General features: G+C 38.4%; 1 protein-coding gene across 34 annotated transcripts in view; it reads right to left on the bottom strand.

Moving 5' to 3' along the window:
- Positions 1-24,800, bottom strand: part of LOC103034479 (protein tyrosine phosphatase receptor type D) — a 535,243-nt gene extending 510,443 nt beyond the window's left edge. For 11 of the 34 annotated variants that reach the window (XM_022681983.2, XM_049472530.1, XM_049472529.1 and 8 more), the window contains exons 1-3: positions 24,365-24,799; positions 24,102-24,205; positions 23,937-23,972 (exon numbers count right to left, since the gene is read on the bottom strand). The gene's annotated coding sequence lies outside the window, so the exon portion shown is untranslated. Of the gene's footprint in view, positions 1-23,936; positions 23,973-24,101; positions 24,206-24,364 lie in introns of all 34 variants that reach the window. The other 23 variants (XM_022681944.2, XM_022681952.2, XM_022681947.2 and 20 more) reach the window with 6 other exon arrangements.
- Positions 24,801-27,197: the final 2,397 nt, after the last annotated feature.

Below are 27,197 nucleotides of genomic sequence, written 5' to 3'. Positions count from 1 at the left end.
TAAGTGTGTGGAACAGTGTAAGAGATGACGTAAGGGTCACTCTGTTCAACCCGGTCTATGTCTACCCAGCTTAATGACCCCTCTAGAGATTCAACTGTCTGTTCTGCTAAGCTTAGAGTGAGATTAATACCCTCTCTCTCTATGTGTGTGTGTGTGTGTGTAAGAGGGAGACAGAAAGATCTTGCCATAAGCTAGCCATAAACATTCATGTTTAAAAGCTCAGATCACACAGACAGAGCAAGAGAGGAAAACATCAGAGAGAATCACTGTTCTCAGCCGTCTGCAGGTTCTCCAACTCCAAAACTCAAGAACCAACAATGAAATCGTAGTTTAAATCAATGTTTTCAGTGAAAACCAAGCTACTGATGATTTGGTAAAAATAGGGTGATTAAACAACACTTTGAAATAATGACTAACTGGATTGCAGTATATAAACATTATAATTATTTTAGATGAAAGAATAGATGCCATATTGCCAATCCATAGAGTTGACTACAAAATCAGAATGTCTCTGTATATAATGCTAACATTACACGGCATTATGAAGCACTTTTTAGGTAAAAGAAAAACAAAACTATATCATCCCCTACTTTTCCTGAAGTTTATCACAATCGATCATATTGACTGTATGAATCTTTTGAAAATTAAAGAGCATAATATAGCACTTTTTAAATAAAACAATATAAGTCATATTGCCCCTACATTTTCTGTAGTGTATTACAATCTGTTACCATGCGGATTGTATATTTGATGGTGCTTTTTTTAAATAAAACAACAGAATCTATATCACCATACACTTCCTGTATGTTTTTTAATGATTTATTAATTACTTTTGTTTTTAAACATTAACTGGTTAGGAGTAGCTAGGTAGCTAGAATAAAGTCTAGATTTTTTTTTAAAAGTCAGAATAGAAAAAAAGTCTCAAGGAATGTAAAGGCACTTTTTTTGTCCTTGCTGAATAATCTTGTTTCACACAACAGAGTCTGGTTCGTGCACATGAAATAATTATTTTTCTCACTCACTTCTTCTATTCTTTATCACACACTGTTCTATCTGCAGAAAAAAACAACTATATATCAGACTTTCTGCATTTCCATCTTAATACAATACACAAAGATGTTACTTTTAACAGTACTAATATGAATCATTCGCATCACTAATGACTAAAATTGTCCTTTTGCTATTTTTATGCAACTTGCAGAGGAGTTATTACAGAGCAAAGCTACCCCCCCTAAAAAAATAATGCAAAATAATCACCGGGCAGGGAACAAATAGTGCTGAGAAGGGAAGAAAGAGAGAGAGAGAGAGGGAGAAAGAGAGGGAGAGAGAAAGAGAGAGAAGGTAGAAGGATTTTTAGAAGGTCTGCATTCTCTGGTCCTCTAGGGTCCGAGCTTCTATAGCTTACTACAGAGCTTTATTTTCTGCGATTTCCTACCTTTGTTAAGAAAGGGACAGTGATGTATGAGTTTGGAGCACAGGGCCTGTTAAAAAAACTGTCCTACTCTGGATTCTCCCACTATAGACCTCACTTTAGAGGATTATGGGATGGAACAAAGTTACAGAGTGATCTTACTGTACTAAAATGCATTCGGGAGAATAGATTAACCTTTATCTGTTTTTCCGGGATTTGCAATGTGTCTTCCGTTCTCTTCCCTCCTCCCTCAACAGATTATTTAGTCTGATTGTGTAATTGAGGCTTGTATAAGCATTTTGCTCAGACAAATAGTTTCAGCATAGTTGTGCACCCTTCTCATGCCAAGAAGAAACAAATAAGCAAGCAACATCCATGCAGGTAACCATGTGCACAGCAACCACTTGGTAAAACCATAGACATTTGAACAAAATCACAGCAACCACAATGGCAATGTCCAATAAACCACTTAGCAAACCATAGCAAACACATAGAAAAAAAAAGTAGCTTTGCAATGGCCAGGAATGACCTTAGCCAGAAGCTTTTAAAGGACCAAAGTTCTTTCACTTAATGTAAAAGTTCTTAAGCAGTTTAAAGGTCCTTCACACATCCATGTTAATATGTTGTTAATGCTAATATGCTTTTAGGAATCTGGGCCATAGTTCTTTATAGAAGCACCTTTATTATTATCATCTTTATTTTATAACAACCAATTTTTTAGTTAGGTATACACCTATAGGGTTAATTATATACATATTTTAATATATTTATATAAATGCTATAATAAAACATCCATAACAACTCAATAATTAATGACTGTAGCCTATTTTTGTGCTACCAACTAATTCTAAGTAAAGTAGCATAGCACCTAACTCCTAGTCTAAGTCCTAGTCCAAAGTCTAAAACTATCCCTTATGAGTTCCACAGTGTGGAAAATCATGTCAAAGCCTTGAACTTTTAGTTAACTAGCAGAGCATGTTGTCCATTTAAAACAAATATCTAAATGGCTAAAGTTTCTAAATGGCTGCTACCACTGCCACAATGTACTTTTGTCTATTTTTATATATAAAACAGTGTCAAAAAACACAATTAGTCTATTGTAGCTTACCTAACATCTGCACAAACTGTATCTTAAGTCGAGTGTGCATTGATTACTATTTAGTCTCCACCTACATGTTAGCTACATAATAAAAATGATTAAATTAAGATTAAAACTAGATATCAAACTTTCACTTTTTTAAAACTGTACACTGAACTACATCATTAAAATGAAGGAGAAAACAGCAGGAACAGTTGAGATGATGCAAGAAAGAAATTCTTCTGACCACTTTAGATAACCAGATCACACACACACACACACAGAAGCTGGCAACACTTCAAGGTGCTCAGCTGATGTGAACAGTGTGAAATGGTGTCGTTTTCATTGCAAAGCTCAGAGGCAAAGGATTTCCCATCTGAATGAGAACTGAGAAAGCTCTATTCCTCCAGCACTGACATCAACACTGACTCTCCAGCCAACGAGCATGAAGCAGGACGTCAAGATCTGAAAGCAAAACACAGGCTGACTGACCATGAAACGACACGCATACACACTAGAGCCGAAAACAGAGCGTCAACTTTGGGAAAAATTAAAGAGAGAAAAAGAGAGAGAGGGAGATTAACTGTCTTTGCGGCCACAAAACACGATTCATCTCAGTGCAATCCAAGCAGAGTGTGTGTAATCGCAATGATACACGGCTGTAATCCATTTAAACCTGCCTCACTGTGAAGCTGCTCACACATCACATCACACACACACACACACACACTGCAATATATTCCTATTTACTTTACATATTCTCATATATACCCTTACACATATTCACTTAAACACCCATAACAGGATCAAAAACATGGCTACACACCCATACACTCTATCTATATTTATAACCTGGACTATCCCAGACACATCACATGAAGCACCACAGTGTATCAGAAGTTCTGCAGAAAAGCCTGTTTGATCTGCACAGCTCCAGAAACGTTTAGAGAACACATCACTGTCGTCCAATCACTCACAGTGATCAAAGCCAAACTGCAACAGAGATACAGAGAACAAACGAGGGAATGGACAGAACCACATACACTTCAATTAACATCTTCATTTATATTCTAGTAATCAAAATGTATTTTACTGAATACAGTATTTTGTACTACATTGTTATAGCAAAATTGTTTTGCTTTATTGTCTGCTATTGTCTACCCTTACAGTCAAGAAGTGTGAATCATGCTTTGAGCCACCGCTGGCTCAAAGGACACGCTTTACACATGCATTTCTTTGCAAGCTGAGAGATTCGGAACGGAAGCAGCAATTTAAGTTTAATAAATATATGTGATGATATGTTTGATAATATTGCAGGGGTTTTCATGAATATGACTCGGAGGAAACCCTAAGACTAAATGCTTGTAGTAATCTATTGGTTGCAAAAGAAAATGCTTCCACTTAATGAGTAAAATTAGTAATTTTACAGATAATAACAAAATAAAATAACAAGACGATAACCAATGTGGATGTTTCCACTGATCATTACCATGAAAAAAAAAAACAAAAAGCTCTTCTATATGTCTGTTTGGGCCCATTTAACAATCCAAGTGCCTCAATAAATTTACATACATTACAAACAACCAGTTCTGATCCCTTTTGTGCATCACAACAATGAAATAAAAGTTATTGACCTCTTTTTTACAATAAGAAAAAATATTAAGGTGTTCTCTCATTCAATTCATCTGACACAATATTCAGAACTGTGTCTTGGATCTTATTGGTTAAATGGGTTAAATACATCACACTCACACCAGTGAAATACTTCAGTAAAGCTCAAAAAGCCTCCTCCATAAAACTCTGGCCAAAAGTAAATTAGCAAGCTCCTCCTCACTTATCTTACCCAGACTTGCTCGTTCACTACCGGCAACTACATTAAACACAACCCCTGCATTAAAGGGGTAGTGATTTATGACCATCTAATACTGTGAGCGTGGAGATACACACACACACACACACACATACACACACACACACACACACCGCCCCTTTAATTAGCTCTGTCTGCTACAGGGATGTTAAAAACTATTCGGCTGAGCTGGTAAATAAATATATATATATATATAAATAAATAAGGAAGCAAACTGTCCAGCTTTAAGTGGATGTTTTTCAGCCTCAGTAATCCGAGTATATAAAATATCCCACCGATCAAGAAACGCTTTCTGCTTCTACTTCTCAAAAGGCACTATTTTTTCCTACAGTTTAGCCACAAAAGTTTTATGCAAACTATACTGTGGCATAAATGTATCAGGCAGTAAGCTTGTAGCAGGTAACTGCAGTCTCACACACAGCCCAGTAGAGAAGTAATGCAAACAGAATAGGACTCTATAGAGCAAATGAACATTAACTAATTTATACCATGTTTAATGCCAGGCATGTGATATATAGGTATAAAGCTGTGTTCTATGAAAGGATACTATGCTCTCTGGAATGATAGTGCCCCTGAAGCTGAAGAATTGAGGATAAGGAGGAGTGGTGATCATCCACAATCATGTTCTAACTAATGCTCTTGTCAATGAGTGCAATCAAATACTCAAAATACAACTGATTAGTAAATTAGATCCTGTTACTTGATTTTTCCCTCATTTCAAATCAATAAAAACAACTAAACATGGGATTTAAATGCTCTTTAAATGTCCAGAAGAGATTTCAATATAAAATGTTCTCATATTTTGTGAATAAATGTGTATTATGTTGTGTTTGGGCACTATTAGTGACCAAGTTGAGTGTGAATTGAGTGAGTGAGCTGCCCTTAACCAGTCTGTCATAAACTGACAATTAGCCAACACTAAGATTTGGAGTCGACGCATTCTGTAATCGATTTTTATTAAAAACTATTTTAATTGTTGCATTATAGATAGATAGATAGATAGATAGATAGATAGATAGATAGATAGATAGATAGATAGATAGATAGATAGATTAAGTGCTATTAAAAGGGTTAGAGAGGAAGTGTATATGTGACAGAGAGAGAGAGAGAGAGAGAGAGAGGGAGAGAGAGAGAAAGAAAGAGAGACTCTGTCTTTTAATGCTGATTTGATAAGTATCACTATTACTCGGTAATAGAATTATCCTCCAAACCTACATTAACACACCTCACTTCTCTCTCTTGCTTCCTCCCTCTCTCTCTCTCTTCACCTTCTCCTCTGCCTCTTGCACTTTTTTCCGCTGCGGACAGTGCAAGAGTTCATTCCTCTCCATCTGCAGCCTCTCAGACGCCTAGGAGAGGTGTGTGTATATGTGTGTGCGTGTGTGTGTGTGTGTGTGTGTGTGTGTGTGTGTGTGTGTGTGTGTTTTAAGCAGCTCTTTGCTTGAAGGCTCTCAAAGAAAATTTAATTTGCACCTCTCTCTGATACTTTTCTGTCAGGGCCAGTCTAGGCTAATGGCCATCCACAACACGCACATATACACACAGAGGCACACAACTGCACACACGTACCACACACTCACATGCACTTTCAATTACAAAATCTCCCACGATGTATTTTTGCACTTCTGATAGGAAGCACTTTAGGGCCTTTATTTGTCGATTTGCTATTCTGTTTATTACCATTTATTCTCTTTTTCAGGTTTACAACAGCTCACTTATCTGGAGCATTTATAAAACAACCTTGACCTAGAGGGATTTATTCATTTATTTATGCCGTTCTCTACGCACCTGTGTGTTGACTCTGCTGAGGCGTTTATTGTGCGGAGCACTAAATCTTCCTTTTTATTTCTTGCTCATCTTTTTCTGGACGTTAGATCTGTACATACAGTAAGGCACTTGCTTTTACACCTTGTCAGGATGTGAGGTTATTTTGCAGAGAAATGACGCATCAGCTCTCATTTACATTAAAAAAACATTATGAAACACGATAAGGTGGTGTGAGGTAGTCATCAAGGCCAGAGTTTAAGCTCTACAACACGTTGCAAGCTCTGTATGTCTGTTGATCTGTATGTCGTGCACAAGGACATTTTTTAACAAAGCAGCATCGATGCAGATGCAATAGCTGCAATAGCTGCAATCCACATTATATGAGGAACAACACTCGTGGTGCTGTTTTTTTACTTTTTCCCTTCATGTTAAACGTGAACTGTGAATTGTGAATAAGCAAGGGCCACAAAAGATACATCAGATGCATCCTCCAAATCGTTAAGAAAATTGGTTGCATTTCTCAATGGTATACAAAGTTTCCCTAACAACCTTGTATGACGCGGCGGCCAAGAAATAGGGGTGAATAAAGCTAAACGGCTAACTCTAATTAAAAACAGTAACTGTCCACCATTGGAATGATGGAATGATGTATTTTGTGTAAAATGCAAAACAAAAGATTACTTTTTTGTATCTTTGACTAGAAATATTTGTATTTTTTTCTACAAAAATGGATTTTAAGCAGTAAAGGAGCTAGCATTATTGCTACTGTGAGCTATTGGGTGGGTGAGCTGATGATGCTGGAATTACAGAGCACTGAGAGTTTAAAAGGTTTATAACTAGAGTTGAAATGCTTTTAAAAAAATGTCTTCAGTGCTGGAACATTTGGTATTATTCTGTGTTTAGAAAATTAAGAGATTCTCAAGTGTATATTCTCCTCTTTATTAGAGATTCACTGATTCAACAATTGTTTTTCTCTGCCTCTTACTGCAGTTTAAATCAGTACTATTTCATTTATGTGTGGAAAAGAATATTAATGCACTATATATGTGCTACAAGTTGGCATAAAAACATTGTGCTCCCCTTGTTTCATCATTCACATAAGACTTGTTTTAGAAGGTTTAATCAATTTAGCATTTTAGTTTTGAATCTGAAGATATTATGTCAAGTTTAAATTCATAGCCCACTAGCTAAGCTTAGATAAGTTAGCTAACAGGCTAAACACCATAACGCTGCCCATGTTTCAAGTAACCATGGCTTAAATCTTGCTTATTTAGAAGATAAAGCCTCGTATCTGTGAGCATAAAGTCAAATTAGAGGTCTTACGAGGGTTTTTGACTGCTTTTAGGCACATTTATCAGACTCAGTAAATTCACAATAACTGTGGGCTTGTTTTACCCTCCATTCTGTCGTCACTTTAAATGCACAAGGCGGAATTAGCTTAGCCATGTACCACACAGAAACATACATCAGACAAATCATATTTTTAAAATACAATCCCTATTTGAAGATACTTTTAACATTAAAAAAAAACACATTCTATTGAATATTAATAAATAAAATTGATTATAATTTATTCTAACACTAAAAAATGATGTGGCTGAACTACAACTTTCAGATTAATGCATTTTATTACCCTTAGGCTAATGCATGCATTTTTACAGAGAGATAGAGAGTGCATACGTGCTGACATACATGTAACCATGACATGAAAAATCACCACACACACCCACACACCTGCTGTGCTCCCCATGTCTTCTGCAGGACGCTGTTTGGACACTGCAAAAACTACATGCCACAAATCTTTCCTCACAACCTCTCCACACAGAGGCACATGTCACAGCTGGTGTGTGTGTGTGCGCGTGTGTATGTGTGTGTCCATGTGTGGGAAGTTGGTGGGGTGGAAGAGAAGAAAGGTTTGACAGATCTGAGTGTGTCTTCACAGACAAACAGCAGGTAGTGCTACACATACACAAGTAAGAAGCAACAAGAGGAAAACAAAGATTTCCAGTGGAGACCATGTGAAACTCGAATGAATCTCGCTGGTTGACAAGCGTTTCTAATATTTTCTGTTCTATTATCAAACCAGTTGTAAGCCATTTCTTTAGTGATGTGAATTGCATTTTATGTGTCCACATGCTCCTTCAGAAACCTTCACGGTTCAGCCAACAATAAGGACAACATGGAGTTTCTTTTTTACAGTCTTAAAGCTCACAGAAAGCTCTAGTTTCTCTAGTTTCATGCTGATCCAGTTTACTGTGATTTTGTTCAGAGACTGAAACACTTTAATTGCTGCCTGCTTGATTTTCTGTTTTAATGGATTTGTTAAAACCAGGCTGACCAATCAGATCTCCACTGTCATAGTTAAAGACCAAACAAGAGATTAAGATAGTAGACCAGGGAACAGATCAAAAGCTTATATGACATGCAACATGCTATAAAACTATAACTATGAAAATACATAGATTAAAGAAAATCTTTGCTTTTTAAGAGAAATGTTGGTGAGTTCTTTACAGATACTTTATGTAGCAACTTTTTAAGTTTGTCTATGTGCTCCTAAGTCTGGTCATGTTTACAACAAACCATGAAATATAGTCTTGCTTCCCTTACTAATATGAAGGGGGTTAAAGAGAGCAGGTAATAAGAGCAGATAGTGGAGAGTGATCACAGAAATGTGGGCAGTGGTGGCACAGCGCTTAGAGCACCTGAATATCGATGAGAGGGTTGCAGATTCAGTACCCGGGTTTGGCGGGCTGCCGATGTTGGGTCCTTGAGCAAAGGCCCTTAACCCCCACTGCTGTCTGGGCACCTCAGTGATTGCCGCCCACTACAACGGATACTTGTGCTCCCTGTATGTCACTGTGTGTCTGTGTTCACTAGTGTTCACTTTTATTGCACACAATTGTTAAAGGTGATGAACAAATTCCTTCTGTGCCTGGCACAAGTATAGAAAACATGTCTCTCTTGCCTTGAAAAACAAGAAGTGGAAATTAATGTGATTTGTAGAGTTTTGAGCCCCATTTAGAGAGCACAGAAGACAAAAAAGACATTGACTTGATGTGAAGGTTTCACTACATTAAAATGTCACATCTGTTTTAACAGATCTTTAATAAAATCCTGTTTTTGATCTCTGAGATTAAGCCTAGTCCATTTAAGTCAGACCCAAGTCACTTTCATATGTGGTCCTACATCTAATAAATATCTATTCGTGGGCATCAGATATGAATGTGAAAGATCTTTTTGCCCTAAATCTTTCTCACAACTATGATAGCAGATTATAATGATTTAAAGGACATAAACATCCATTCTAGTGAATGCATTCAGCTACATTAAGCACCTATTGCTGACACAGATGTGCAAATGCACACACACACACACACACACACACACAGCCTGTCTAGTCCCTGTAGAAAATGCTCAGTAATAGAATATAACTATCTGGAGCAGAGAAACATAAACCAATGTACACTATGAGGGGTATAAAGCCCCTAGCATTGAGCTGTGGAGCAATCAAATCCTCACAGCATTGATTAAAATGTAGTACATGTGTCCTCCATGGACAGAAAAGACAGTTACTGCAATAAAACAGGGCAAACACTTTGTAATACCCTTGATTGTAACTAAAAGGAACAATAAATGACAAGACATTCCAGTTTTGCTCTGAAATAAAACAACACTATAAAACTATTATGGATATAACGCCTGTTTTCTATCAATAAAAATGAAACTGAAAATCAATATTGTTGTGATACCAGTGACACACACTAACAAGAGGATGACTAACACTAGAGCATTAACAAAAGCATGCATCTAACATAAAAGGCACCACACACACAAACGCATGGCCATAAGCCAAACAGTGAACAGCAGGTGAGGAAAAGAAGGGAAAGGATGGATTTCAGAGAGATCTAACACAGTATACACACACACACACACACACCCATACATTCACAAACTAAAACACACAGTGTGTAGGGACAGGCATGGTAAGTAGATGCAATCCTATTCTGAGACTCCATACTCAGCAGTGAGTGTGTTTGCTATTGTAAGCCATACACACACAGCCAGAAACCACACAAACCGGTGTATGGTTATGAGGACAATAACACACACACACAAGCACACACAATGCAGTAAGCCCAGTGAGGTCTGTGGAAGACTAAGCAGTGCCAAAAGATGATTACCCAGACAAACACCAACTCTGATCATACTCACAAATCTACTGTGTAGGGGAGCCTGGAGCACACACTAATGCGGCCCTAAATATAACACAGGCTTTTGATGTGGACAAAAGTATTAGGACACCTGCTCTTTCTTAGTTTTTTTCCAAAAAATGAGGGGTATTAAAAAAGAGTTTGCATTACAGTGTTGGCAAAACTGTCCAGGGAAGGCTTTATATGTGTTAAAGAGTACTGTTTGCTGTGTCTCTGCACATTTTGTTGAACAATAAAAAATGTCATGCAGTACATGGCATTAAAGAAATGCTTATGTTTAACAGGGATTTAATACTGACTGCAAAATAAAGAAGTAATGTATCATTCTGTTGTGAAAACACTAATACAAAAATACAAAAAAAATGTAAATAAAAACACAATACAAATTATTATTGTTTGTCTAGTCAATACAACTATACACAAAATTACAGTATGCATGAAATATTTTACAGGCTAATTTACTGTTTAGCTGCTGCAAGATTTTTTTCTACTGTATTATTTACAGTAAGTTACTTTTCAATTACTGCCAGTTAATTACTGTGATTTTATTTCACAGTAAGTTACTTGTCAATTACTGCCAGTTACTTACTGTACATTTTTACAGTGTAACTATATATCTTAGTTTTTTAGTATGCATATTAAAGCTGTTTTCTTTCATATTTTGTACAGTTTTTTGTGTTTGTGCTCATTGCAAATAATGACATCTCGGAAGTAATAAAAGACTGTTCTCAGCTAAATTGTGACAGCACTGGGTCTAGAACTGCTGATCTTTTGGGATTCCCAGCACAAACATATTGTGAGTTTACTTAGAAAGGTGCAAAAAAAGAAAAAAAAATCACTCATTAGGCATCAGTTCTGTAAATAGAAAGCCTTGTTGATTAGAATGATCAACACAATGGTTGCAGTTGACAGAGATGCTACAAAACTCAGATATCCAGTCTGCACAATTGTAATAAGCAAAAAAACATTTTAGAATGCACAACACAGCCAACCTTGAGGCCACATAGACTACAACAGCAGAAGACCATGAGGTTTTTGGAAGATCACATAAAGCTAAGGCTGCAGAGAACACAAGCTCACCATAACTGGACTGCTAAAAAATAGAAAAACAGCCTGGTCTGGTGAATCTCAATTTCTGTTGAGGCACACAGATGGAAGGGTCAGAATTTGGGGCCAACAGCCTGAATGCATGAACTTAACCTGCCCTGTGTCAACAGGCCAGGCTGGTGGAGGTTGTGTAATGGTGTGAGGAATGTTTTCTTGGCAGAATACCAGCCAGTGCTTGAATGCCACAGCCTATTGGAATATTGTTTCTGATCATGTGCGTCTCTTCACTGCCACAGTTTACCCACTTTCTAATGGCTACTTCCAGCATGAGGATGCACCATGTCACAAACCAAAAGTATTGACCAATTGGTTGCATGTAGGTGACTATGAATTCCAAGTTCTTTCATCACTGGGTTTCCAACAAGGGGCAAAAAAAGGTCCGACCCAGTATTAGGTTTCATCCACACACATCCAGATATTTTAAATACAGAGGTTTCCGACTGTGATTTGGCCTCCAGTACACACAAAAACGCTCTCCAATGTGGAGACTTCCTGAAGACCAGACACTGCATACAATAACAGAATCTACTACCAGATATCAGATTTAAAATGTAACTATTGCTCTATTACAAATATATAATGCTCTATTTAAATTTAGGCTTTATTCATTTCCTTCTTTGTGGTGTGTTGATGTCTCTTAATATGAGGTATTATCGCCTCACACAGGGCTAGCATGCTCACGCTAGTGTTTTTGCTTAATCTATGCATTAGATACATCTGACTATATGTGGATGGTCCTTAATATAGAGATCCTGAAAAAAATTATTTTGTATTTATATATTGGTTAAAATCATACTACAGACATGATGTAAACAAAATCTAGTTCAGTTTTATGTGTGCTGACATTAGCTGCTCTACTTAGCAGTGTAAAGTAAGTGGGCCAGCAGCCTCTTTTCTCTTTTCATTGACCATATTTATTTGAATACAGCTTTTTAGGGCATAAATAAACTCAGTTAAATCAATCAACAATCTGCCCCACTATGTGGTATATTTGTTGTAAGCCTTTTTTCTGTGTGTGTGTTTAGGTATCTTCCTATGTGTATCTGTATATAGGTGTCAATACAAGATGTTCAGCACTGCAGCTACTTCAATCTTTGTGTGTGTGTTTGTGTGTGTGTGTGTGTGTGTGTGTGTGTGCAATCTCCTGCATGTAGGCATTTGTAATCAGAGCTAATTCACACTAATGGCATTACCTGGTCTGGATCCTCTGACATTAATTAACGCTTTGTTACTAATCGCAGTTGAGAGTACCTGAGCCTTCCTCTTTTTCTCCTCCATCACACCAGATGGCATTCACTCCTCTTCCCCCGCCCTACACATGCGCACACATACACACACACACATGCACACACAGAACCAACTGCTGTCTGGCCGTAGGAGTGAAACACTGTTCCAGCTAAAAACCCTCCACTTTTACTCAACCAGAGACACCAGCAAACTTAAAAGCAGTGATTTTGCATTCACTGTATTCACTGTTTAAAACTTCAGCTTTAAGTGGAACAACAGGAAATTAAGAAAATGCAATGAAAGGAAAGCCAGGCTGTGTTTAAACGCCTGATCAACACTGCCAGCTGTGAGACTCTGGCATAGGACGTGCAAAAACAACATCAGAAATACAAGATCCTGTAACCTCAAAACCCAAAACGCACCCAAGGCAGGTTTATACTCAATTCTACAGCAGAATCACAGTCTACTCAGCTCAAAACGACAGATGGCGGGTGGCAGGTTTTCTACTGAGGTATGCTTTTCTCGAATGACAAACCTTTCCAACACAACCTCAATAAAGATAAAGATCGGCTTTCTACTGAGGTAGATTATGAGAGAATGAAAAATCTATCCAACACAAACTCAAAACTGACTATTTCAGGTTTTCTTTTGAGGTAGATTACTCTAAAATAACAAAGCTATCCAACACAACCTTAAAACAAATTAAGGTAGGTTTTCTATTAAGGAATATTATTTCGACAAACCTATTCATTAGGGGTGGGACAATATATTGCTTAATTGATATATTGTATTGCTTTAATTGTATCATATTGTATTGATACGTGGCATCAAATATCAATATTTTTATTGAAACATAGAAACTCCAAACTCAATTAAGAATATTTTTTTGTCAAATTATGTAGATCCATAATTCCAGGTATTTGCTAATTCAGGAGTATTCTAACCTCTTCTTCAGTACAAAGATGCTGTAAAGTATTGTACATACTTCATAAAGAATCGTCTTGTGATATATTGAGCAGCACAGAAACACAGTACTGTGATATCATCCTTATGATATCGTGAGATGTCCTGTGATTCCCACCCCTGCTATTCAACCCAACCTAAAAAAGACAAATAAAGATCTTTATTTCTATTAAGAGAAACATTTCTATTAAGGTACCTTGATCTAGAATGACAAACCTTTTTAAATTGGAAAAAGTCTGATTTAAAATACTATAAGACTAGCAGGTATGCAAGAAGTAATTAAGTGATTTTTCAGTCAAATGAGTAGCACAAAAATTGCATACATTGTAAAAGCATCTATGAAAGATTTTCTAACCCTGTGCTCTGTGTTGTACGAATCAGCTTATGTGCATGGGTGAATGTGTGTGTGTTTTCTGTTGATGGAGACAGTGACCAAGTGCTTTCCGGTAGCTACATGGCAGTAAACACTGCACTACATGCAACCTCTGAACTCTCTGATAACCCACAGGCTCTGCATTCACTTTGCTGCCTAGAAAGGAAGCCTGTCTTTTCCTCCACTCACCAGCTGAGAACCATTACAAACATTTCACCATTTTAACTGAGGAATATACAGTATATACAACATGGACAAAGATATTGGGAAAGAAGAGCAACCATTAAATGAATCCTAATACAATACACAGACATCCCAAAAGTCATAGAATAACAGTATATAAACTTATGATGAAGTGACTTGGGAACACTCACATTTGTAAAAGGTGTGTGGTGTTATTTTGAGAGTGAGAAATAACATATCTAAGAAAGACGAAAGGCATCATTATGGCATTGCTGCTCACAGTGGAGAGTACACTGGATGGTAATGATCGTGACCTGTAACATCTGGCCAGAATCGTCCAGCACACAGACAGCAGTAATTACATCCACTTTTATTGCAAGGCATGTCAGAGTTTAATTCAATGCATTTAAATGATGCATCAATATGGGAACAGTGGGAACCTCACCAGTCCCAGACTACCCCCATCAATCAACTGATGCTAAATGAAAAAAATGGCCCAAATGAAGAGGTTCTTCTTCAAAGAGTCAAAATCAGAAAGGTACAAGGCAATCCAGAGACCTCAACCTGCCAAATGATAGAGAGACAGATTGATAGAGAGCAAGAGAGAGAAATAGCTGCAGGGTTTAATTAGTGATATCTCCTCTGAGCTTCAGAGGTGAGCGAACAGATCTTGCTCTCTTTTTCTGTATTTTTTCCATCATCCCTTTTTTCTTTGCCTTTGCAATCCTCTCCATTCACTCACATCACTTCTATCACTTTCTGACCTCCTCAAGCTCTCTCCACATTTCTCTCTCTCTCTCGCCCTCTCTCTCCTCTTTCTCTACTACTCTCTCTGGGAGACCAGTACAACAGATGGTGCTTCTCACAGTAAGACCAAGCTGCTCTCTCTCTCTCTCTCTCTCTCTTTTTTCTATCACTCTCTTTCTCTCCCCTGTCTTTCTTTCTCTCGTTCTCCCTCTCTTTCCACTGTTGTTCTTTGTGCAATGACATCCTGCTCCTTAATTGATTTCTCTTGTTCTTGTCACCAGAGAGAAGACATCTAGAGAAGGATAAGAAGACCAAAGTCTCTCAACCTATTGTCTCTCTCTCTCCCTCTGTCTTTATTTCCATCTCCTACATTCTTTTTTTTATTTTCTCCATCCCCATTTTATTCACTTTCCTCTCTCCTATCTCTTTACAGCTCTTGCTACTTTAGGTTTACTTTAGATTTGAGATAACTGATATCATCTTGAAGAATTTATGTGATGTTCCACTGCTATATTTCATTCCCAAAACATGAAATAATACTGGTCAGGACCTACTTCTGTGTTAAAGAGCCAATACATTAAAACCAATTGCCTGTGTACAAACGCTGTATACACCCTCTTCTGCCACCAAAACAGTTCCATCTCTTAGACTCATGGACTCCCTGTGGTATCTAGCACCAATATATATGTATACCATATGCATGCTCTCCCCGGGAGCATTCACAAACCAAGCCAATTTATAACAGTGGACATGGGGAGCCAATATAAACTGTATCCAGATAGGGACTCGAACCCAAGAACTCAAGCCTTCATGCCACTTTGCAAATTCTTTAAATTTAGTATTTTGACAGGTGTGGCCTCCGTGTATCACATCAATGAGGCCTGGTTGCCCATGGCCCTGTCCCCAGTTCACTGGCTATCCTATATTGAGGTAGTTTTGGTAGGCACCAACCACTGCATACTGAAAAGATCCGACTGATAAAAATAAGAGAGTAAAAGGAAAGAGATAAAGTGAAAAAATGAAAAAGAAGCATCCTCCACAGTCAGAGTCTGGAATAGAGTATTGAGCTGAAACTCTGGGATCAAACCGCCTTCATTTGAGAAGCCAAAAATATAAACAACATCATCTATCAGATCAGCATATGGCTCTAATTAACATAAGCTACACACACACATTCTGACTGCACACACTGTAAGTGTGGCACTTGTTCATTGTGTATTTGTGCTGTTTGTTGGGGAGAGAGAGAGAGAGAGAGGAAGAGATAGAGAGAAAGAGATGTAGAGAAGGAAGAGAAGTAAAAAGAGAGAGATAAAGGAAAGTGCAAGAGAAATGGTGGAGAGAGAGTCGGTCAGGTGTGAGAATGCTCGAGTGAATCGCAGGCCTTCAAGTCAAATGATGTAGAGGAGCGAGGGAGCGTGGGAGAGGAAAAGAGGAGTACAAACGAGTGAGAGACATGAGTGCATTGTCTCAGATCACACACAAGATAGCTGAGAAACCAGCCAAAACATTGCAAACCGCAACGAGAGAAAAGAGGGAAAAAGAGGCAGAGAAACAGAGACAACTTTTGGCCTACACTCACAGTGACTAAGTATACAAGTGTCCTAAAATAAATGATTTTATTATTAAATTTGCACCTGCTTTGCAACCACCTGAAATTCCATAGCAACTAAATAACAACATAAAAGGAATATTAAGCAAATGATTGCTTGATCATAGTGGGAGTTGAACAAAAATATAGTATGCCATAGTTTTACATTCACATAACGGCTACATAATGTAGAAATGAGCTCTAAGTACAGCAGTAACAGACACTTTATAACCTTTATGTAACCATATTTTCAGTCCACACACAGTTCATTTTCATAAGTAACAATGGGTCATATATCTGAAACCATATACTGTACATTAGTCTATTAAGGATTACTGAACCTCCACATGGTTTGAGGCAAGTGTGTAATGATAAAAACTACAGCTGAATGTTTTCTAAATGAGCCTCTAACACTAGTTAGCAACATAATCTTCATACTTTCCATTCTGAACTCAACACCAGACATATCTTGAAAAAAAATGGTTATACGGAAAGGGCAGGACTTAAATAGTAAAATTGTATAAATACTGTTTTTGAAGAACTTTTCTTAAAAAAAAACAGTCTGACAGGTATTGTAAAATTATACTTTAGCACTGTGCATGTGAATGTTGATTAAACTTGATTCAGTTTGCGGTGTAGTTTTATCCTATTCCGCTTTTTAATAAAATACTACCATTAGAACAGAAAAAATTTATTCATTTTATTAATAAACAAATGCACTCACACACAAACACTCACACACAACTCCTCTCCACCTCTGCACCTATTTCTCTCTGAACTGTCACATGAATCAGCAGTAATGGTGCTGATGTCACTGCCGCTGTGCCGATTCACTCACTTAACTACTTAATAAACGACAGATTTATGATTTCGAGAGAGGCAGAGAGAGAGAAAGATTGAAGGAGAGATACAGGAAGAGACATGGAGGGATGGAGCAAAGGATGAGGGAGGAAATTAACAACAGTGTGATATAGGGTGGGGGTCATGTTTCACACCAGTCTGTTTTCTAATCAACACTTGCAGAGGCAAAGAATTATACACCATCCTATACCAAGTGTGTGTGTGTGTGTGCATGCAGGCACTGTATTCTTTGCTGTAAATCAGTAGATGTAATAACCACAGAAAAGCTAAATTCTCCAGACACTATACTATGTACACACATCAGCTTCACATCTGCCTATCTGTGTCATAATTAATGTGTGCAATGTAATCTAATGTAAAATAATATAGCATAATAAAGTCACTGTTTTTCTATTAACTCTATGTCTGCATCCATGTGTACAACTATGCTATAACAGTATATACTCTTTTAAGCTTTACATGTTTTATAACATTATATTGTCAATAGTAACAGTCTATACTTAATTATAATAAGCTCAGGAGCTTCAACTCAAATATCCCTTAAGAATTAAGAAAATCCACAAGTATACATACATTCTATTCAGTGTTACCATAGATAGTGCAATGCACCATAGTTACCATAGATAGTGCAATGCAACTACTCTAAAGCAATACATAATAAAAAACAGCTTAGTGTAAATGCCTACCCATTTTGCATTTTGCAATACGCTGGCTCCGGGTATGATTTCATTTCGTAGATGTATGGCAGCTGAAATACATATTTTGCTAAAAATGGAAAAAAATTCTGATATTTTGCCCAAACATATGCACAACAATATTTTATTATATTTTTATATCATTCTCTCTCCCTCCCTCTCTCTCTCTCTCTCTCTCTCTCTTGCCTGCTCTCTGATGAGTAACTGTGCACTGTCTACATCAGCAGAAAAAGATGCGCCGGAAGTCACTTTTATGTCTGCAAAGCAAGAGATTGAGGGAGAGAGAGGAAGAGGAGAAGGAAGAGGATAGAGAGTGATTTTATTTTGAAACGTGAAAACCTTGGCACCAGGTGTATCTAATTATCTGTCACTGGGTTCTCATTACTAATTGTCTGTGTGTGTGTTATTGGGTGTCTCTCTGTTTGTGTGTGTGTGTGTGTGTATGTCTGTGTATGTGTGTTTGCTTGTGTTTGCCAGTGGGATTCCAGCACTCCTACAGTGATAATGGGTATTATACTGCACGGCAATAAAGAAACACAATGTCATACAGAAACTATAAACAGGCTGTGAAATACAGAGTGCTGTACGAGCCTGATTACACACACATGAATGGAGAAAACTGAAAGAACGGTCTCTAGTCTACTGTGTGTGTGTGTGTGTATTGTACGTTTATGTGTGTGTGCGGGGGAGGTAGGGCGTGTGTGTTGTGGCTTGGCTTTACACTTAAATAATTTATGTTTGGAATCACTGGTTAAACTAATATACAGTTACTGTATGTAACAGATAAAAGCATAAACAGAAATCTAATACAAAACTAAAATTAATATTAACATGTGGTACCAGAGCAACTACTTGGCAACACCTGAACAACCACCTGGGAAACCATAGCAACTAATATTTAATGTATTTAAAGTAACCAAATCACTAGATTGCTTTGTAGATGATTCTGTGTAAGAACAGTAAGAATTTAAGTGACCAGTGAGAATAAAAAATTAAAAAAACGAATATAAACAAATACACTTGCCACACCCATTTGTTAACATGAGGTACTAGGGGTGGGAATCAGAGGGCATCTAATGATATATCCATGATATTCTGTCCATGGTAACATGGCAACAACCTAGCAACCACTACACAATATCAAGGCAACTGCCAAAAATACCACATCATCTACTTTATCTATGAATCTTTTAACAACACCATAGCAACCACCTGTATAACACAACAACCACTTAGCCATGCCATTGCAACCACCTGTGATACCAAAAGCACACACCAAGCAGCACTTAGAAACACCAAATAAAATCAAATAAACAGCTTAGTCATTTCCTGGAAGAATGCATTTTAGCTGCTCAAGCACTTTATGCTGCTCAAGCACTTTATTTAACTTTACTATAATACCTTCCAGTTCCACTGTCTCCATATTTCACAACCAATGGATGAATATAAACGCTCCGAATAAAATAGTTAATCTTTTTACATTGATTTCCACTGAAATAAAAAAAAAGTTTTTTCTCCCTCTCCTGTAAAGATTTTGGCTTTGGAGGTATGAGGGTTTCACAAGACAGCAACAACATGTTCATTAATGGATTAACATGGTAATTCCAAATTTATGAACAACAGCATATCACAAGATTACATCATCATCCACATCTGGCTCAGTATAGTTACCACACACCTGTGAAACAGAATGCATCAGCAGTAAGGCATTATGGGTCTGTAAGCGCAGTGTAAGTGACTGACTTAAAGCTGCTCATTAATTGGACAGTTTTTTATAAGGAATGACTATTTATGTGTGTTTTGTAGTGAAAGTCCAAAACTATCAGTTTCCTCTGGCCTAGTTATGTCAGACAACGAGAGAGAGAGAGAGAGAGAGAGAGAGAGAGAGAGAGAGAGTGAGAGAACAAGAGAGTAAGAGAGAGAGCAAGAGAGAGAGAGAGAGAGAGAGAGAGAGTGAGAGAACAAGAGAGTAAGAGAGAGAGAGCGAGAGAGAGAGAGAGAGAGAGAGAGAGAGAGAGAGAGAGAGAGAGAGAGAGAGGGTGTGCGCTGTGGATTTAATGAGAGCGGTTTCGGAGGCGCCGAGCTGCATTTGAGATATGAGATGGATAATTAAGGAAGGAAAGAACACAGTAGAAAAACACACACATATACACACGTACACTCACACACACACACACACACCTGATCTGTGTAAATTTAAAGCTTTCTTGTACCGGCTGTCTGCACTCATGGTTCCCTCCCACTCACTAAAAGCCTGCGATGACTAATACTGCACACACACACCTTTAAAGCTTATAGCAATGTGAATGGTGCACACAGAGACACACACACACGCGCACACACACACACAGACTGCTTTTATGTTTCAGTAGAGAAACATAAGTGTAGATAAGAATGAGTGTGTATATGTGTTGTAAACAACATACAATTTACACACACTCATTCTTATTTACACTAACACACACTCACACACATGGATCCTAACTTTCTCACACACACACACACACACACACACACACGGTGAGTCGGATCACTACACCACTCACCCAAAATGATCAAACTCATCAAAGCCAGAATTACTTCTGCTGATTCTAAGCCAGTGTGAGTTCATTTGCAAACCACACAGACACAAACATGCTTATGCTCTGTGTGACACTTTGAGAATCGTTTTTCCTGGAAAGTTAACAGACTCTCAAAGGCAACAGACTCTTGGGACAACTCTTTGTCCATCTCTGTCTCTCTATCTTCCTCTCTCTCTCTCTCTCTCTCTCTCTCTCGCTCTCTGTCTTTCTCTCTCTATCCCTGCCTCTGTATCTCCTTAACTGTTCCCTCTTTTTTTCCTTTTCTTGCTCTTCCTTTTGCGCTCACTCTCCTTATTGTTTTCTCTTGATTCCTTCCTCTATCCCTTGTTAATTTATTTTCTCCATTTAACCCCCTTTACCTTTTTATCTGTATTTATCACTTTCTATTGTTTATTCTTCTTTTTCCCCTATCTCTATTTTTAATTTCTTACCCTCAGTCTCTCTAACTTGCTTTATTTCTAACTAGTTATTTTCTCTCCCCTCTCTCTTTCTCTCAGCATCTCTCTAATATTTTTATATATATTTATTTATTTTCTCTCTGTCTGAATGGCTTGCGTGTCTCTCTCTTTCTCTCTCTCTTTCTCTCTCACGCACACACACATACACAGACATATTCTCTTCTAGTTCTGGATGGTTCTCTGAGAATGATCAGACACACAGCAGGTCAGTACTGGTGGCATGTAAGTTTATACATATCTATACTGTAGTTCGCCCTTTTTGTATTAAGTAAGGTTTATAATTTATGCACTGATTTATCCATTTACTTTACTATAATCAACAACTGATACATAAAAAGTTTAGCAAAGTTGTTGCACACAAAAAACCTGTATCTCCAAAATGGGAACTTTACAGAGCATGCCAAAAAAAAGCCTTTTGAACTTTTAATGGAAGTCAGTGTATAGAGATTTTATTCCAAGTACTTTTAGGGCATTTCTACTGGACCACTGGTATTGAAATTGTGACACAATGTACAAACCAACTGCCAGATTAGCATTATTTCACAAAGTTTACAAGGTTTTGCATAACAGCTGTGATTTACAGACAGTCCATATCAACAGGTCTGATGCTTTTAGACTAACCAATAGCTTTGCAATCATTCTTTTATTCCATGTCTTTCCTACATTCCTTCATTCTCTTCGCCTATAACAGCTGTAAACACATCTGGGGGACTCTATATTACACCTCTTTCTATGAATATGCAAAATTATGACCTTATGTCATTATAATTATAATGCTTATGTCATCATCTGTGCTCAAGAAAGCAGAAAAAAGTAATCATCCCATAACATTTGGGTCTCCGTCGAATTCAGCGCTGATCCAAAATATACGTGTGGTGAACTTCAAAAGTGCTGCGCAAATGCATGACATCACAGGTTACAGGGCATTAAACATGACGTCATCGCAAGACCCCCATGCCCACACACACATAATAAATAAACAAATAAATACATGCCTAAACACATACATAAAATAAAATATTTGAAGCGTGTAATTCAATGCACATGGAATGCATGCTTTCATCACAAAAGGTACCAGCATTTTTTTCCCAGTATGAGCGCATATAGTCACTTTGTCAGCCTGTTTAGTCTACACACGCATACAGACAGAGTTTTGAGTGAGGTGTGTAAAGCATTGATATGCAGAATGTTATGTGTGTGTGTGTGTGTGTGTTTGTGTGTGTGTGTGTGTGTGTGTGTATATCCTAGAGGTGAGATTTGCAAGTGCAAGCGCTGGACGACTTCACCAGCTTAAGCTCAGGAAACATCTCCTGCAAACAGCTGTCAGGCAAGCACACATCAGCTCCAAACACCAGATCATCCCGTATGTGTGTGTGTGAGTGTGTGTGTGTGTGGAAGCAATAATCACACATTCATGCACATCCAAGAAGTGTGTATAAGTGCATATGTATGTGCATGTGTTCAGGTATGATATGATATGAATGTGTACAATACAAGCATGCATGTATGCGTCTGTGTGTGTGAACACTAACCACAGGTGCATGCATATACATACAAGATATGTGTATAAGTGTATATGTATGCGCATGTGTTTATGTTAAAATGAGTGTGTGAAGTATAAGCATGCTATACATCCACTAAACATGTAAACACACTCATATGTAAGCAAAACCAGCTCATGTAAGCCTGTGTATGTGTGTGTTTGTATGGTGTGTCTATGAATAAGGTAAATTACATCATTTATAAAGGGTTAAATGGTGAGTGTGTGAGACTGATGGTTGGGGAGAGGGGGGGGGGGGGTTGTAGGGGTGGTCTGTGGTTAGTGTGTCAGGCCGCACGGGGACTGGGGAGTTTCAAGCTTAAAGCGTAATACCTTGTGTCCACTGAACTCGTCTCACACACACTCTTACTCTCTCTCTCTCACTCACACACACTCTTACACACACACACACACACACACACACACTTATACTACAACCAGCAGTGGCATGAGGTCAATAGCTGAGCTCCTTTCACTTAACAGGATGGTCAAAACGACCACAAACAGGAGAGAAGAGGTCTGTAAACTTAAGACACCTACAAATACCACACACACACATACACACAAGGAGTATTATAAACCAGCTCAACTAGAAGCAATATTCCCAATGTCCCAATGTTCGATCTATCTATCTATCTATCTATCTATCTATCTATTCGACAAGATTTTAATCATTATCGTCATCATTATCAGAGATAAGCTCCCCAAACCGGGACCATCTATCGGCTCCCCCTCTTTTCCCAACCCAGGAGCAGCAGCAGCAGCAGCAGAGCTCGCGGCTTGGTTTGAACAGGCGCGCGCGCCACCCTCTGCGCTTCCATTCCCAACGACATTTAAACTGTCACTCATTCTGTTTATAACTGCTTTTGTTTAAAAAACACGAAACAAAACAAACAAACGTAAATGTTTCATTCCATTCGAACGAATTTAAACAGCCAGCCGTTCCATTCCAAACAGCATTTAACTGCCACTCATTCCAACTGTAACGGCTTTTCGTTCGTTATTTTTCAAACGTCAGTATTCCATTCAAATCTCAACGGCTGTTCAATTCCTAACGATTTTTATAAGCTACAGGCTAACCACTTAATTTCCAACGACTTTTAACCGTCAACTGTCCCATTCCATTCACACCGGCTTTTTTAACCCCCTTGCCAGCTCCGTAACAGTCTAGCCACCTACCCAAGTCCCAGCTCAAGTAGCTAGCGTACAAACAACAGCGTAAACACTGCGAAAAACAGCCAAACCAGAATTTTAAAAAACACTCAGAGTACTTACAAAAGATCCTGATAGAAAGCAGCAGAACCACGAAGACTACGAATGTAACAACAGGAAAAGAAAAAGAAGGGAAAAGGACGAGTGAGACCATAGAAAAAAATAGACTTAATGAATTAATTTAGGTTAAATAACATTTAATAAAAAAAAAATCACATCAGGACTTACCCGAGCACGCGGGAAGTAAATCGGCGGGAAATCCAGAGGAGTGTGTCCTCTTTCCTCGCTCCAGCCACGAGCAGCTCTGCTCTCTCTTAGTAGTCCAACACACACTGCGAACACACACACACACATACACACACCATCATCACACAGGCTGGTCACCTCGGGGTGCCCCCCCCCACACACACCATCCTCATCCTCATCCCCATCCTTCCTATTTGCATTCCCCCCTCATAGACACACACCACACATACACACACACCCCTCACCAAAAACACAGGGTAGCGAGCTCACTCACGGTCGCGCGCCACACACGCGCGAGCTACCTGCTCCTGCTCCGGTTTGCTCCAGCCGGCGCGCGAGACACGAAGCGAGCCGAGAGAGACGGAGAGACGAGGAAAAGTAGAGAGAGAAAGAGAGAGAGAGAGATAGGGTGAGGGATAGAGGGAGAAAGGAAGGAGGAGGGGGGTAAAAGGGAGAGACAAAGAGTAAGAGAGAGAAAGAGAGTCGGAGCAGCCCGTCGTTTGTTCGTTTATTTTATCTTTGTTTCTTTTCTTGTTTGTTCTGTTTTTGTTTTCGGTTACAGGGAGCTGAAGCGCACAGGTCAGCGCGGTGGAAACGCGAGAGAGAGAGCAGGCGCGCGAGTGTGTGTGTGTGCGCGTGCGTGCGTGCGTTCCGAGGACGCTTCCACACAGGCGCGACCCGGCTCGCTCGCGCTCTCCCGGTACCTCTCGTGCAAGCGAGTGAACGAGCGAGAGCGTGTGCGCGTTGGTGCGTGCGTGCTTGCGCGCCTGCAGTTCCGTCGCGAGCCGCTTGATGGCTGTTGAAAAAAAAAGCGATACAAAAAATGTTTATAAGAATAAAATTAAAAAACAAAATAAAACAGGGAAACAGTAAGACAAAGAGAGAAAAAGAGATGGAAAAGAGGAAGAGTGAAAAAAAGAGAGGAAAGAGATGTTTTTTTTCTGCTAGCAGTGATTAGTGGGTGACAGTGTTTATCTGCTCGATCCATTGATCCATTTGCCGATTGAAATCGATCCATTTAGGCAGATTTACAGCGCGACGCTGCTGGAGAAACATTGACAGAAAAGTTGCCGGTTAAAGTGCTGTGTAGTCCGGATTCGCGCCCTCCAAACAGGACGTGAGGAGAGAGACGCTGTGTACAACTGCAACCATTCTATACTGGCGTCCATGCTAACAAGTGACCGACTGTAGCAATGTTCAGAGACTAACTGCTTTACATTTTGTTAAGGCAAAATACGGGGCCCTCCTACCTGAACTAAACTATCAACTATCACATCTACATACAGCTCTGGAAAAAATGTAAAAGACCACTTCAGTTTCTGAATCATTTTGTCTGATTTTGCTATTTATAGGTAAAATGAACATTGTTGTTTTGTTCTATAAACCATGGACAACATTTCTCCTAAATTCCAAATAAAAATATTGTCATTTTGACCATTTATTTGCTGAAAATGAGAAAGGCTGAAATAACAAAAAACATGCAGAGCTTTCAGACCTCAAATAATGCAAAGAAAACAAGTTCATATTCATAAACTCTTAAGAGTTCAGAAATCAATATATGGTGAATAACCCTGGTTTTAATAAATGGTCATACATCTTGGCATGTTCTTCTTCACCAGTCTTTAATAACTTTATTTCACTCCTGGTGCAACAATTCAAATTCAGCTTGGTTTGATGGCTTGTAATCATCCACCTTCCTCTTGATTATATTCCAGAGTTTTTCAATTTGGTAAAATCAAAGAAACTCATCATTTTTAAGTGATCTCCAATTTTTTTTCTGAGCTGTACATTCTCTACAGACTGTTCCTTACAGAGTGTTTAAGATTTATGTGATTATGAAAGCATTTAACGGTGCAGATGTAGAATTTAAGCTGGAATAACTATTATGGTAATAAATGAAGGTGTAGCACTTAAACATTTTTGAAGTAATATTTTTATTTTTTATGGTGGAATGCAATAGTAATGAACATTTAAAGAGGTGGAGAGCTGTACCTCTAAATAAATTTCTATGGCTTCCTAGACTAAAGTCTTTTTTCTGTTTTTCATGTTCTGAATTGATATGTGACACTAACTCAAACTATCATGATGCAAGGAGGAGATGAGGGGGCTTTGTTATGGTTTTGGCCTAAATAGTTCTTTAGAAAGGTTACATCCGTTTAAAATATATTTTTTACACACTACCTGTGAGGTTTTAATGCATTTAATATTTTATAAATGTTATATTTAATTTAATATTGGATTGTGGAACAGTAATTTGACCTCTGCCTATTCATGTAGATAGGAGCCCAGTCTTGTGTGACTGGAAATAACTGCCTAATGAAGTTGCAGAGATAGCTGCCAAGTGAACATATTTCCCTATACAGACTTTGGTAACAATCCATTTCAAGAACTGACAATAAGCTTGCTTTTTTAGGTATGACTGAACTAGAGTCATCTTTTTATGATATATGCAGTTCTTCACAAATGACACAATGGTGTAATTAATCATATTATTATCTTATTGCCTAACACAAATCAATGCATCACAAATGTAAAGAATCAGCTAAATACAATGTGGTCTGCATTTAAATCTCAATACAACACTGTGATACACTGTCTCAAATTCACAAATACCGTTCTCCTAACCCTGACGGGCTAGTTAGCCCATCATGGAATATGGGTCAATGTAACTCTAAAACTCTTTAATGAGCCTGTAACAATTTTCAGCTGGCCCTCAGTAGCTCTCCTTCACCATTAGCAACTTTGAAGGTGAAGTACTACTTCAATAAAAGCAACGTTAGCATTTTTGGGCGAAGTATTTCTCCGAAAGGCCAATTAGCACCATTGATGCTTTGGGTAAACTGTCCTTTCATCTCCAGTATTAGTCATGGCCTGTGAGAAGTTGCAATAAAAATAGAGTTATTTTAGCACACCGCTAGTTGACTAGTCTCAGTCCCAACTCAGGTTGACCCACATAACAAAGTGCTGTTGAGCACTGAGTATCCGGCTCAGGCCTGTTTGGAGCTGAATCGGAACCAAAACATGGATTGGCTGGGGGTCCGTGAGGACTGGACTGGGATGACCTTGCACAGGTTTGCT

The sequence above is a fragment of the Astyanax mexicanus genome, chromosome 25 (assembly GCF_023375975.1).
Source record: "Astyanax mexicanus isolate ESR-SI-001 chromosome 25, AstMex3_surface, whole genome shotgun sequence".
In the NCBI taxonomy this organism is placed as follows: domain Eukaryota; kingdom Metazoa; phylum Chordata; class Actinopteri; order Characiformes; family Acestrorhamphidae; genus Astyanax; species Astyanax mexicanus.
The sequence above is the reverse complement of the archived record's forward strand: the minus strand, read 5'-3'. Positions and strand labels throughout refer to the sequence as shown.